The sequence below is a fragment of the Mus caroli genome, unplaced genomic scaffold, assembly GCF_978045245.1.
Source record: "Mus caroli unplaced genomic scaffold, Mus_caroli_1 scaffold_16, whole genome shotgun sequence".
NCBI lineage: Eukaryota > Metazoa > Chordata > Mammalia > Rodentia > Muridae > Mus > Mus caroli.
In genome coordinates, this window is record NW_028227271.1 from 58,315,747 (window position 1) to 58,329,616 (window position 13,870).

General features: G+C 36.0%; 1 non-coding gene across 1 annotated transcript; it reads left to right on the plus strand.

Annotated features, from left to right (window-relative positions):
- The first annotated feature begins 2,019 nt into the window (after window positions 1-2,019).
- LOC115029529 (U6 spliceosomal RNA) lies at window positions 2,020-2,126 on the plus strand. Its single transcript, XR_003835090.1, has one exon. It is a non-coding gene; the product is annotated as a U6 spliceosomal RNA (small nuclear RNA).
- The last annotated feature ends 11,744 nt before the right edge of the window (window positions 2,127-13,870 follow it).

The window sequence follows — 13,870 nt, forward strand, 5'->3', positions numbered from 1 at the left end:
ACAAAGGTAGGCCCCCAAACCTGACACTATTACTAAGGCTATGGAGTGCTCACAAAAAGGGACCTATCATGACTGCTGCCCTCTGAAAGACCAAAGAAGCAGCTGAAAGAGTCACAGTCAGATATTTGCATGCAACCAATGGACAGAAGCTGCTGGCCTCTTTGGTTGAATTAGGGGAAAGCTGGAAGAAGCTGAGGAGGAGGGTGACCCTGTAGGAGGCCCAGCAGTCCCATTTAACCTTGACCCCAGAAATCTGTCAGATACTGGAGCACCAACCAGGCAACATAATCTAGCTGATATGAGGCCCCCAATACATATGCAACAGAGGACTGCTGGATCTGTGTTTAGTCAGAGAAGATGCACCTAACCCTCACGAGACTGGAGGCCCTAGATAGTTTAGAGGTCTGATGAGGTGGGGTGTGGGGGCATCCTCATGAAGACAGGGGCGGGGAGGAAGTATGGGATGTGGAACAGTCAGAGTGTGGACCAGAAGGGGAATAAAATCTGGAGTTTAAAAAAAAGTAAACAAAAAGAAGAAAATTTGGCATATACAAATACATACATTTGTAAATATTTTAAAAAATGAAAATTCAAATTTGGCCTCCTTCTAAGTGACTCCAAGGGAAAGGGCTTTGTTTTCTTAATGCAACAGCAATTCATTACTGATAATTCAGAGTTAATCACTGATGTATTTCCCTGGTTTAGTATGGAGAAATAGGAGGTAGAGAAACATAAACAATGGAAGCTTTCATGTTAACTAGCATGGTGCCTTAACCAGGTTAATGTTATACACATGCTTAAAATGTATCTTCACAAAGTATTTGTTTTCATGAAAGTTTAAATTTGTGCTCTCTCTCCACCTAATGTTTGACTATGGATCTCTGCATCTGCTTCCATCAGCTGCCACAGAAAATCTCACTCATTAATGTTGGTCTAAGTAATGATCTGAGTATAATAGAATTATTAGGAATCTTCTTGTTGATTTTTTTTCTCTTTTTCGTTTTTTGAGACAGTGTTTCTCTGTATAGCTCTAGATGTCCTGGAACTCACTCTGTAGACCAGGCTGGCCTCGAAATCATAAATCTGCCTGCCTCTGCCTCCCAAGTGCTGGGATTGAAGGCGTGTGCTACCACTGCCTGGCTTATTGATTTTTTTAATGCATACATTTTCTTTTTCTTTTTTTTCATTGTTTACTTAATTTCTTCTTGTATTTATTTTTATATATTTTATTAGATATTTTCTTTATTTACATTTCAAATGTTATTCCCTTTCCTAGTTTCCCCTTTGAAAATCCCCTATCCCCTCCCTCCCTCTGCTCCAACCCACCCACTCCCATTCCCAGACCTGACATTCCTCTATACTTGGGCATAGAACCTTCACAGGACCTAGGGCCTCTCCTCCCGCTGATGACCCTGATGACCGACTAGGCCATCCTCTGCTACATATACAGTTAGAACCACAAGGTCCACCATGTGTTTTCTTTGATACTTCTATCTTATGCCCTTGGGATATCTAGTTTCCTGTTCCTGTTCCTGGTCATCTATGTAGTCTCAGGTGTAGTCTCCATTTGCTGATTGTGTCTACCATAAGTTCTGTGTCTCTATTCCCTCAGCATGCAGCCTATTTTTCATGCAGGGTAGATTGCTGATTGAAGGTTTTGTGACTGGTTGGTGTCTCATCCTCACCACTGGAAGTTGCCTGGCTATGGAAAATGGCTGGTTCAAGCTCCATACCCTCCTCTACTCGGAGTACTTAGTAGGTTCACACATGTAAAACCCTGGGAGTTTCTACTGTACTAGGCTTTCAAATGCCCCCCAACATAATGCCTTCGAATTCAGTCATCTCTTATAGTACACTATTCCTTGATCACTCCCTCAAACCAGATCCCTCTTATTCCCATCTCATCCCTCTCCAATTCCACCTGAGAAATTTTTCTATTTCCTAGATCTTACCTTGCTACTTAGTTTCTCTGGGTCTATGGATTGTAGCATGATTATCCTTTACTTAAAAGCTAATATCATGCTCACTTCGGCAGCACATATACTAAAATTGGAAACATACAGAGAAGATTAGCATGACCCCTGCACAAGGCTGGCAAGCAAATTCATGAAGTGTTCCATATTAGAAAACAACACAAAACAAAATAAAACAAAACAGAACAAAACAAAACAAAAGCTAGTATCTACTTAGAAGTGGTTACATTTGTCTTTCTGGGTCTGGTTTTCTCACCCAAAACATATTTTTTAATCCTCTCTACTTGTCTGCAATTTCCTATTGCCATTGCTTTTATACAGTTGAGACCAACACCTTTTTAAAAAAAAAAATTTAGTCTTCTCTTTAGAGACATCTATGGAGTACTACTCAGCTATTAAAAAGAATGAATTTATGAAAATCCTAGGCAAATGGATGGACCTGGAGGGCATCATTCTGAGTGTGGTAACCCAATCACAAAAGAACTCATACGATATGTACTCACTGATAAGTGGATATTAGCTCAGAAACTTAGGATACCCAAGATATAAGATACAATTTGCTAAACGCATGAGACTCAAGAAGACCAAAGTGTGGACACTTTGCCCCTTCTTAGAACTGGGAACAGAACACCCATGGAAGGAGTTACAGAGACAAAGTTTGGAGCTGTAACAAAGGATGGACCATCTAGAGACTGCCATATCCGGGGATCCGTCCCATAATCAGCTTCCAAACGCTGACACCATTGCATACACTAGCAAGATTTTGCTGAAAGGACCCAGATATAGCTATCTCTTGTGAGACTATACCTGGGCCTAGCAAACACATAAGTAAGTGGATGTTCACAGTCAGCTATTGGATGGATCACAGGGCCCCCAATGGAGGAACTAGAGAAAGTACCCAAGGAGCTAAAGGGATCTGCAACCCTATAGGTGGAACAACATTATGAACTAACCAGTACCCTGGAGCTCTTGTCTCTAGCTGCATATGTATCAAAACATGGCCTAGTAGGCCATCACTGGAAAGAGAGGCCCATTGGACTTGTAAACTTTATATGCCCCAGTACAGGGGAATGCCAGGGCCAAAAAGTGGGAGTGGGTGGGTAGGGGAGTGGGGGGGGAGGGTATGGGGGACTTTTGGGATAGCATTGGAAATGTAAATGAGGAAAATACCTAATAAAAATCTAGAGACATCTATGTTGTTTCTAATAATGGCTATTATGAATAAAGTGAATATAAACATTTGAGGAAGTGTCTTCAAGATAGGATGGGGTGTCCTTTGGGTATATATCCAAAAGTGCTATAGCTAAATCTTGAAGTAGATCGAGCCACAATTTTCCAAGAAATCATCATATTGATTTTCATAATGACTGTACACGGTTGCGTTCCTACCAGCAATGGAAGAGTGTTTGCCTTTATTATATATTAATATATATTCTTTAATATATTCTTTATTGTATATTATGAAATCTGCCATCAACTCCTAAACTAATCCCAGCACACCATTCATTTTCCATTAATTATTTCTATGTAATTATCAAACAATGAAGCATAGACATGAGTGTTTGGTCTGTAATTAATGGAAATTATTAGCACAATCTATCTATTTCCTCAATTGAAATAGTATCTAAACCTTTACTAAAATTAAAAAATATATATTAGAATATATTTTAAAAGGCATTTTATATAACAACTCTCATTCATATCAAAAGCTATGCAAAAGGTTGGAGAGTCCAGAGAGACATTCAGTTCCCTGAAATTGGAGTTCCAGATGTGAGTTGCCATATTGTTAGGGGAACTAGACTTCCTTTTTCGGTAAGAGCAAGAAGTTCTCTTAACTACTGAGCCACCTCTTCACTCCCATTATCCCAATAGCTTAAATAATATTTAGGAAACACTCATCTTTCATTTGCAGTTAAAAAAATAATGATTAATGGAGATAATCTATTATCTCCATTCTTATATGTTTCAGGATTTCTTGTCTAAATCAAAACAAAAAAGAAAATTCAGATTTTCTTAGGAACAGTTCCCCATGGAGACTGTTTCCAGGTGATTCTGCACTGTGCAGATTTACAAAACCAGCTATCAGATTGATCTATATTAACAATCTGCAGTTCATGAATTGCTTATATTATCCAAACAATATTACCAAAGGTAAAAATGAAGGTCTCCTTACTATCCCACCAATACCACTAAGGGATAGGCCTCTGATTTCTATGTGGCAATTAACAAATGTAACACAGGTATTTGGTTGATGTGGCTGTTTGAATGCAATGTCCTCCATAATCTCAAGCGTTTCAACACTTTGTTCCCAGTTGTGAGCTGATGTTTCATCGACAATGCCTGCCATCCTTCTGGTATTACAATTCCACATAAGCCCTTACTTCTGTAAGTGGTCTTGGCCATGATGTTTTATTAGAGCAACAGAAAATATAAGGAATGAAAGCTCATACAAACCAACACTTTTTGAAATAAACAATCTCTATAATTTAATTGGTTCCACATATTGAAGAATATGTGCACAAACAATTCCCAAGTTTTTGGTTTTTGTTTTGTTTTGTTTTGTTTTGTTTTGTTTGGGTGGGGGGCAATGGCAGTCAGAAAGGGAAAAGAAATTGCATTCCTTTCCAACCAGCTAATTATAGCATAAGTTACATTCTCTCTGTAACATATAAAATGTTTCCCAGTTTTTCCATAATCACCTTTGTCTGTCTGTCTGACTGAGTGGCAGGTAGGTAATACTCATGTTTCTTTTGCTAATTATTTCTCATCATTTTGTAAAAGCACCCCTTGCACTTCATCCACCAATCAATTTATTCAGTAACTATGCTAAACTCGTAGAGTCCATGCTCAGAATATAAATCATGTCATGGGTAATTTTCATTCAGTACATGTCTGCCCTTTTCCTTTCATGACTATCTTTACAAATATGTCTCCACGACTTTTAAGAGGCAGTACTTATCATGGTTATAATCAACTACCAGATTTCTGCTGTAACTAAATCACTAACAAACTTATGTCCCAGAATTAATGCTATTTTCTTTGGTTTCTAGAGTCCTAGAAAATATATTGAAGGATCACGACTTCACCAAATTCTACACACAAGCAGACGATAAAGAATTTATGTCAAAATACTTGATATAGAATACTACAAATTAGTCTTACATAATATGGTTCTCTCTTCTGCAATTTAGTCTGCAGATCTGATAGGTTTGTAAGACCAAAAATGCTGTGTCGTTGACTAAGAGAGACCAGGCCTTGCTTGTGACCTGAGGGAGCAGTATCATTACATGAGCTATAAAACCCAATTTCCATAGTACCTCAGTACTGGGTGCATTACAATAAAAAAGGAACAATAAACAGAATGTAGTATTTTTGTCTGAATTCACATATACACTAGTGTCTAGGAGTAAACAGTTCAATTAGAGTCCTGGTATTGATGTTGTTTTTTTCTGCCTGTCTACTCAGCACCAGCAAGAACCCAGATGTTTACTCTAGAGCATCAGCAATCAGAATGGAGTTTTCAAAAGCCAAACTCTAGAGATATCAAAGGATAAGAGCAGTGTCTGTATTTATTTTTATGCTTTGGGCCTCATTATATGGCCAGGAGATTAATATAGCAGACTCTAATTTATTGAAGTCACATTTCACTTAATAGTATTCAATTTTTGTTTGTGTTTGGTCACACCACTATATTATAAATTATAATGAAGTTACACAACTGAGATTTTCTGTTCAATGAACTATGAAAATCATGACTATCCTTCTAAGTACAATTAAAACAAATTATAAAATATTCCTATTACTTTAAAAATTATCTTTTTTTTCTTTACATATAGACAAGAGTTTTGCATTATTTACCTTTTTAAAGTTCACTATAAATTTTAATCTGTATAAAATGTTAAAGGCAAACATATTAAGAAATAAAACATGACTTGGCTCAATTTTTAAAGGTTTTAAAAGTTTCCCACCAATCTTATTCATAGCTGTTTTGTCTTCTGACAACCATCCTGCAGAAATCTAAATAAACCTGGAAGATTGTCACAGATGTGCTATTTATTAAGTCAAAGATAATTTTCATCACCACAGATAAGATTTTATAAGATATTTTCAATAGGCCAGGATGTCAATATTTTAGCATTTATGAGATATTTATGTTTTATATTTTTACCATTTAACAGTCTTCAAATGCTTTATTGTGTGCTTATATCAAAATCAAATCAGAAGTCAGAACAGATATGGATTTATGTTTAATTTGCTAGGCATTGACTTACATAACTTGTGGCTATTTGTTAAATGTATAGAAGTAGGGTTATGCAATACAAGATCTTTTGTTTCTGCTTTATTATCTTAGTATATTTTTCCTGAGCTGTATATTTTGTTACACCCATCAACTGTTTATTTTTAATTTGTAACAGCATAGTTTAAGGTTTAATTTGAGCATTTTAAATGAAATATATTTGAGATTTTATTTAATAGGAGTTCATTAATAGGTCATTCCGAACTGACACATATCTGAAAGATTTTTGTTTCTGTTTATACTTTTTTGTGGATGCATTTGTGGAATCCTTTACTTTCAATTCTACATAATGGATGCATCTCTTCATACTACACTGATAATCTTCTAACCTCAACTTCTTGGCTAAGGCTTTCAGGTTAAAAATTCAGATAAAAGCATGTCTGAATCAGGTTTCTTCTTGATAATTAGCCAAATGACAGTCTTCAGTGAAAATATATCAGCAAGTGAAGAAGGACAGGAAAGCATCAACAAGATTCACAAACTTGTTCAAATGCATCATCGCAGAATGGGCCATATACTGCAATGTGTTTCATTACTCACATATATACTACTTTATGTTTTACGGGCATGTGGGACTCTTTGGCATCAGAGAGCTTAAGTAGAAATATCAGAGTCATCTTCAACTGAACAGTTGCTGAAGCACTGTGAAAAAGCCAGCATGTGGGGCAGGGAGTAAAAATCTTTGTGATTTTGTCAGAATTTTATACATATAGTATTTTGAGCACTGTGTGCATTAGTAGAAAGTTATAACCTAATATACAGAGAAGAGACTATACCTGATCTTTTCTGTACTTTTATCTATTTTATTTTGAGGTTCTGGTAATCTTATCACAAATTACCTAGGCTTCCATGTACAAAAACATACTGAGATATAAGCATAGAAATAGTCACAATAGTCACATGAGTATGCATGTCCATGTAGTGTTTACTTGGGCACACATACACACACACACACACACACACACACACACACACACACAGAGAGAGAGAGAGAGAGAGAGAGAGAGAGAGAGAGAGAGAGAGAGAACTGATATTTACAAAACCCACATTACATCTTATGTGATATTAATAAACTTTCTATCCAAGAATTCATAACCAAAATGCAGTAAAATTTTGTTAATCTAGATATAGTTTGTTAATTTTAAGGACTTCTTTTTGGTTGGGTCTACCCTAATATTCTTGAGGTAAAATCTATTTTTAAAATGAATCACTAGGAAATAAATTTGAAAGTTTAGCAAGAATGTCACTAGAATGCTCACAATTACAGAAACAATTATCAGATTTTTGGAGTTCAAATGGAACAGATATTTGTAGGCCAGCAGTCTCTACTTACATTCATTTAATTCCTTTGTCTTTCCCATTTAAAGAATCACATAGAGACACTAGACTACTAAGAGTTATACTCCAAGGTAAGTTTGTATAAAGATAAAAGGTTGCTAAAAAGTGTCTTCTTAAATATACTTATCACTTAGGACAATTAATTAGCCATTATGCTGATTTGAAATATTTCAAATGTCTAAGAAGATTGTACCAACTGGAGTATGGGAAAATCTAGTGTCACGTGGCTATAGTTACTCATGCAATCAGTAAGTTTGGATGAACTGAAGAACTGTAGCTTAATGGAGTAACAACACTGTGACTCACTGTTTTTCTTCTATTATGCTAGAAACAGTAATTTTCTGGTGATATCTCTAAAGGGTAAAATAAATTTACAGAAAAATAGTACACTTCAGTTATTAAATCTTTCATTTCAATTAATTATTTTAGTGACCATGACATTTGAAGTACCTTTGGTGCACTCAAATGCATAAATCGTGGATTAGTTTGCAGACAGCATATAGACAAGGTACAGGATACTGAACATACCCTGTTGATCAGAGTGCTGTATATTAACAGCAAATATTAACAAGATGATTATATCCACTATAAATTTGACAGGAATAAAGTTTACTTTACTGATTCCCTTCTTTCACTATCTTCCACATACTTTATGTTGAATGATAGATAGGTTTGGATCAAACAATTGGTTTTCTACTTGTTAATGTGTAATAAAAATATGATCTAGATTCTCTATGATCTAATACCTAATGCTAATGGATTGTGCATATGCAAGTTTTATGTCATTTATTCTCTCAATACTACAACAAATTGCTTTGCTTTGTATGTTGTTAGTACTTTCTAACACTAAATAATATAGCATCAAGAAAATTATCAAAGGATCAAAGAACAAACTGTACTAATGAAGAACTACTAAAGCTAATAGGTAAGTGCATTCTTATTTATGTACCCTTGTGGAAAATTGTGCTGCCCTCTTTTAAGTCTCCATTATAATACTTAACAATAAAATCCTAAATACTTATTTTATAGTGAATTATAACACCTACAGAAACTTTTCATCTCAACTAATAATTGAATCCCACCTCATGTTCACCCTTACAGCCATACCTCTATAAGATTGAGCCTAATACCAAACAATACAAACAGAATAGACACCCTCATATTTCTCTTTTACTTACACATTCTAAGCACTAGTGACATATAATTAAATTTGGAGTGATATACTTTAAAGTAAATTTTAAAAGGAGATAAAAGCAATGTTATATCTATAGTTTTTTAAAGTATATGTTATGTTGTTACTAAACCATTAATATAACCTCAGGGTTAGTTTTGCATCTGATTGAGTTTTAGATCCAGCACATATAATAGGTATGTGTGTTTTCCTAGCACTCTTTTCAAGATAACATGAAAGATTTCTAAAAGAAGTGTTGATGAGAACAGGCAAAACCTTGGACATATATGTCCTCAGCTATATTAGCCTTATGATACAGCAACCTTAAATTATATCAAGATATTCATATAAATAAAGATCACTTAGGATTTAGGAAAGTAAAATTGTATAATTATAACACAAAAATCTTGACTTTATTTTAGGTAAATTTATATTCTTTTTTTTTCTGGATCATCTTTTTTCTTAAAGAGAAAATATCACCACTTACTGAAGAAAACTGATTAATGAGTGTCTATCAATGATACATTGAGTAATTTTCCAACATAAATTTCTTTCTTGCTTCTCAAAACCTGTATGGACTCATAAGCAGTGGGAGTTGATATCAAGTTCTTTGGCTGTGTGTATGAATATATAAAATCAGACGAGAAAATTTTGCTAGAATAAGCTATGAGAACAGGTGGTCCAATTCCTCATGAGACATCATCTTGCTGCATTAGCACTTCATCTTCCACATACATATTTTGATAGTTGTACATTCTTCAGGAAATGAACAGGAACTTTCCTAATGCCATCTCAGAAGAGTAAAACTATTCAATAAAATTCTGGAACCTGTTGGAATAGTACTTCTATAGAATTTTAGTTGTTCCCTATATGATGTCACTGAGGGACAAAACATGGGATTCTCCAGATAAGAACTCAATATCTCAATATCAATTTTTTTCCTGAAAGTAAGGAGTATTAGTTATTTTTCTCATCACTGTGACTCAATGTTTGCCAAAATCCATATTTAAGATAAGAAATTAATTTTTCAACTCACAATAGAGTCCGACAGTTCATCATGATAGAGAAGACAACTAGAGTAACTGATTCCATGTCAATGGTGTGAGTAGGTACAGATCCTTCACTCAGAATAGATAGTCCCTTTGGTTGGTGGTTCAATATCTGGAGTTTCTTTCCAGCAGCTTACAGTTTGAATATTTGATCCCAGTTGTATGCGTTGTTCGAATGTAGTGGAACTAGATCTGTAGTGGTAGGACTTGGAAGGTTTAACCTACTTTAGGTTTTCATCTATCAGCATAACAATGTCAAAAATATTCCCATTTCCGATCAAGAAATATTGACTATGATATCTGGCAAAAGGAAATTTGCAGATGTGATTCAGTTAAAGATCTTGAGGTGAGCATATGTGTTGATCTTTCAGAAGAGAATATTGCCAACATAAGCATCCTTACAAATAATGGTGAGGGGTCATAGAAAGCACGCTGCAAAACTAGACTAAAAGATGGAAGACAAAACCATAAGTGACCCTAGAGACTGAAAGTGTTAAAAAATTTTTCATTTTTTCCATTAATTAATTATTTATTCACTTTTTATCCAGATCACTGCCCTTCTTCTGGTCATCCCTTCAGAAGCCCCCTCACCGCATCTCATCCTTCCTCTATTCCCCATCTATTTTTCCACTGAGGGTGGAGGGTCCCTGTGGGTATCTTTCAACCCAGGTACCTCAAGTCTCTACAGGGCAAGGCATATCCTCTCTCACTGTGGCCAGACAAGGCAGTCCAGTAATGGCAATGAAATCCACAAACAGGTAACAACTTTAAGGATAGCGCCGCGAACACACACTTTAGTATATGGAAGACCCACATAAAGACTGAGCTGCACATCTGCTACATATGTGTGGTGATTCCTACATCCAGTCCTTTTGGTTGGTGATTCAATATCTGAAAGGTACTGAACTTTTTCAAGACACTGTTGGTCTTCCTGTAAATGCTGTATCTCTTTCACAGCCCTCATTCCTTCCCTCAACTATTCCATAAGAATCCCTGAGCTTTGTCGAACGTATGGCTGTGGGTTTCTGCATGTGTTTCAGTCAGCTGCTCTGTGGAGCCACTCAGTGGACATTATGCTAGGCTCCTGTCTGCAAGCATAATAGAGTATCATTAATAGTGTCAGGGATTGTTGCATGGCTATGCAGTGGATTTCAAGATTGGCTTGTTATTGGGTAGCCATTCCCTCAGCTATCTTTTTACCTGACTTTCTTGTAGACAAAACAAATTTTGGGCCTAAAGTATTGGGGGTGGGTTGGTGTCCTTATCTTTCCACTGGGGTGCTTCCTGGCTACAGGTTCCATATCTCCACTGCTAATAGTCTCAGCTAAGGTCACCCCCAAAGACTCCTCCAGACTCCTGCATCCCAGGTCTCTGGAACTTCCTGGAGATGCCCCTCCTCCCTGTGCTCCAGCTACAGATTTCCATTCATTCTCCTGGCTCTTTCCTGAAACCCCATTCTATTCCCTATCTCTTCTCCCACCCAGTCCACTCCCTCCTATGACAATTTTATTCTCTCTTCTAAGAGATATTCAAGCATTCTCCCTTAGGCTTTCCTTACTTGTTTAGCTTCTTTGGGTCTGTGGAATGTATCATGAGTATCCCATACATTATGACTAATATCCACTTACGAGTACATACCATTCATTAATTAAGTCATAGACCCTGAAATAAACCAAACCACCTACAGACACTTGATTTTTGACAAAGAACACAAAAAAATGTACAACAGAAAAAATTAAGCATTTTTAACAAATGCTGTTGGTCCAACTGGATGCCTGCCTGCATGTACAAGAATGCAAATAGATCCTTATCACCCTGCACAAATTCAAGTCCTAGTGTATCAAAGACCTCCTCATAAAACAGGATACATTAAATTCAATAGAAGAGAGAAAGTGAGAAATAACCTTGAACACATTGATACTGGAGACTGAAAGAGGAAAATTACTGGCCACCTGAACTCTTCACCCCAGAGTACATTCTTGAACTCTTCAACTCAGAGTCAGATCCCCTCCCAACTGAGGACTGTTCCAGGAACATTTTTGAGATAAAGGCTTCCTGGAGCAACCTCAAGAACATTTTTGAGATAAGAACCACCTCAGAATGTTCCAATAGATCGGGTACATTGCCAAATATAGGACATGACCCCTTGGTTACGAAAAGCCCCTTGGAAAGCCCCTTGGAAAAACCCTTGGCAAAACCCCTTAGTTACGCAAACTTGTACTTTCCCTGCCCTGCTTCCCCCCTTGGTATTTTCCTATATAAGCCTGTGAAAAATTTGGGTCGGGGTCGATTCTCCTCTACACCATGCTTGGTGTATGAGTTTCGGCCCCAGAGCTCTGGTTCATGTGCTTGCTTGTTGTTGCTTTATTAAATCTTCCTTCCTATATTCTGAGTTCGGTCTCAGTGTCTTCTTGGGTTCGCGGCTGTCCCGAGACTTGAGTGAGGGTCTCCCTTCGGGGGTCTTTCAGAGACAATTTCCTGAACCAATGGCTCAGGTGCTAAGATCAAGAATTGATAAATGGACTTCATGAAACCGAAAAGATTCTGTAAGGCAAAGGACACACTCGATAATGCAATAAAGACAGCCTACCAATTAGGAAAAGATGTTCATTAATCCAATATCTCATAGAGAGATAATATCCAAACTACATTAAGAATTAAAGATGTTAGGCACCAAAAACCCATGTAACCTCAAAAGAGGAAGCTGAAATGACATAGAAGAAATGTTCAACATTCTAGTCAAGGAAATGTAAATCAAAAGGACCCTGAGATTCCATCTTATACCTGTCAGAATGACTAAGATCAAAAACTCAAGTGACAGCACATGCAGTCAAGGGTGTAGAACAAGGGAAAAACTCTTCCATTTCTGGTGGGAGAAAAAGTTTATACAACAATTTGAGAAATCAATTTGGTAATTTTTCAGAAAATTGAAAATAACTCTATTTCAAGACCCAGCTGTACCATTCATGGGCATATACCCAAACAGTGCTGTACCATAACACAAGGACATGTGGTCCACTATGTTCATAGAAGCTTTCTTTATTCATAATAATAAGAAACTAGAAAAATTAGATTACCTTCAACTGAAGAATGAATACAGAAAATGTGGTTCATTTAGATAATTGGATAATATTCAGGAATTAAAAAGTCTTTATTATAATTTCAGGTTGAAAAAAATCAGCCTTAGTATTCAAAATAGCTTCATGAGATTCAATTTGAACTATTAGAAAAGATATTTATAATTCTGACTTTGGTTTTTTTTTTTTTTTTTTTGGTTTTGGTTTTTCGATTGGAGACAGGGTATCTCTGTGTAGCCCTGGCTGTCCTGGAACTCACTCTGTAGATGAGGCTGGCCACAAACTGCTAAATACACCTGCCTCTGCCTCCTGAGTGCTGGGATTAAAGGCGTACGACAACTGCCCAGCTGATTCTGACTTCTTAAACTATAACAGAATAAAACTGTTGTTTTACCTTATTTCATTTGAAATAAATTGCATCAGTAGTAAGGAAACTATGCATGTTTTTAATGGTTCTTAGTTAATTGCAAAAAATATTTTGATTATTTGTATTGTTTTATTTTTCTTTTTATCATTGTGGTTTTTTAATGGATTTGCAAGTTTGGAATTTGTAATGTAATTTTTTACCTTTACTGTTTTGAAGCTGAAGTTAATTTTATATTATTACTTGTGTTCTTGATATTTTTCTATAGATATAATTATAAAAATAGTTTCTTTTGAAAATTTTAAGCTTTTTATGTAGAACATAATAGTCCATTTTGTAGCTAATTTTGACCCATTACCAGAGTAGTATCTTTCTTGTTCTTCTGTCCCTGGCCTTATGAAATTATCTCTTTGCATTACTGAAACACATAATGTTACAGGTCTATTAAAAGCTCCACATGTTTTTTTTCCTCTACATTTGTGATTTCCTCTATATTCATGTAATTTCACCACATACATTAAGTTTTCATTATGAATGTGAAAACTCAGAAAGAGGCTTCGATAGTCTTTCCGTTTCCTTTAAAGCTCCCTTCTATCTTTGA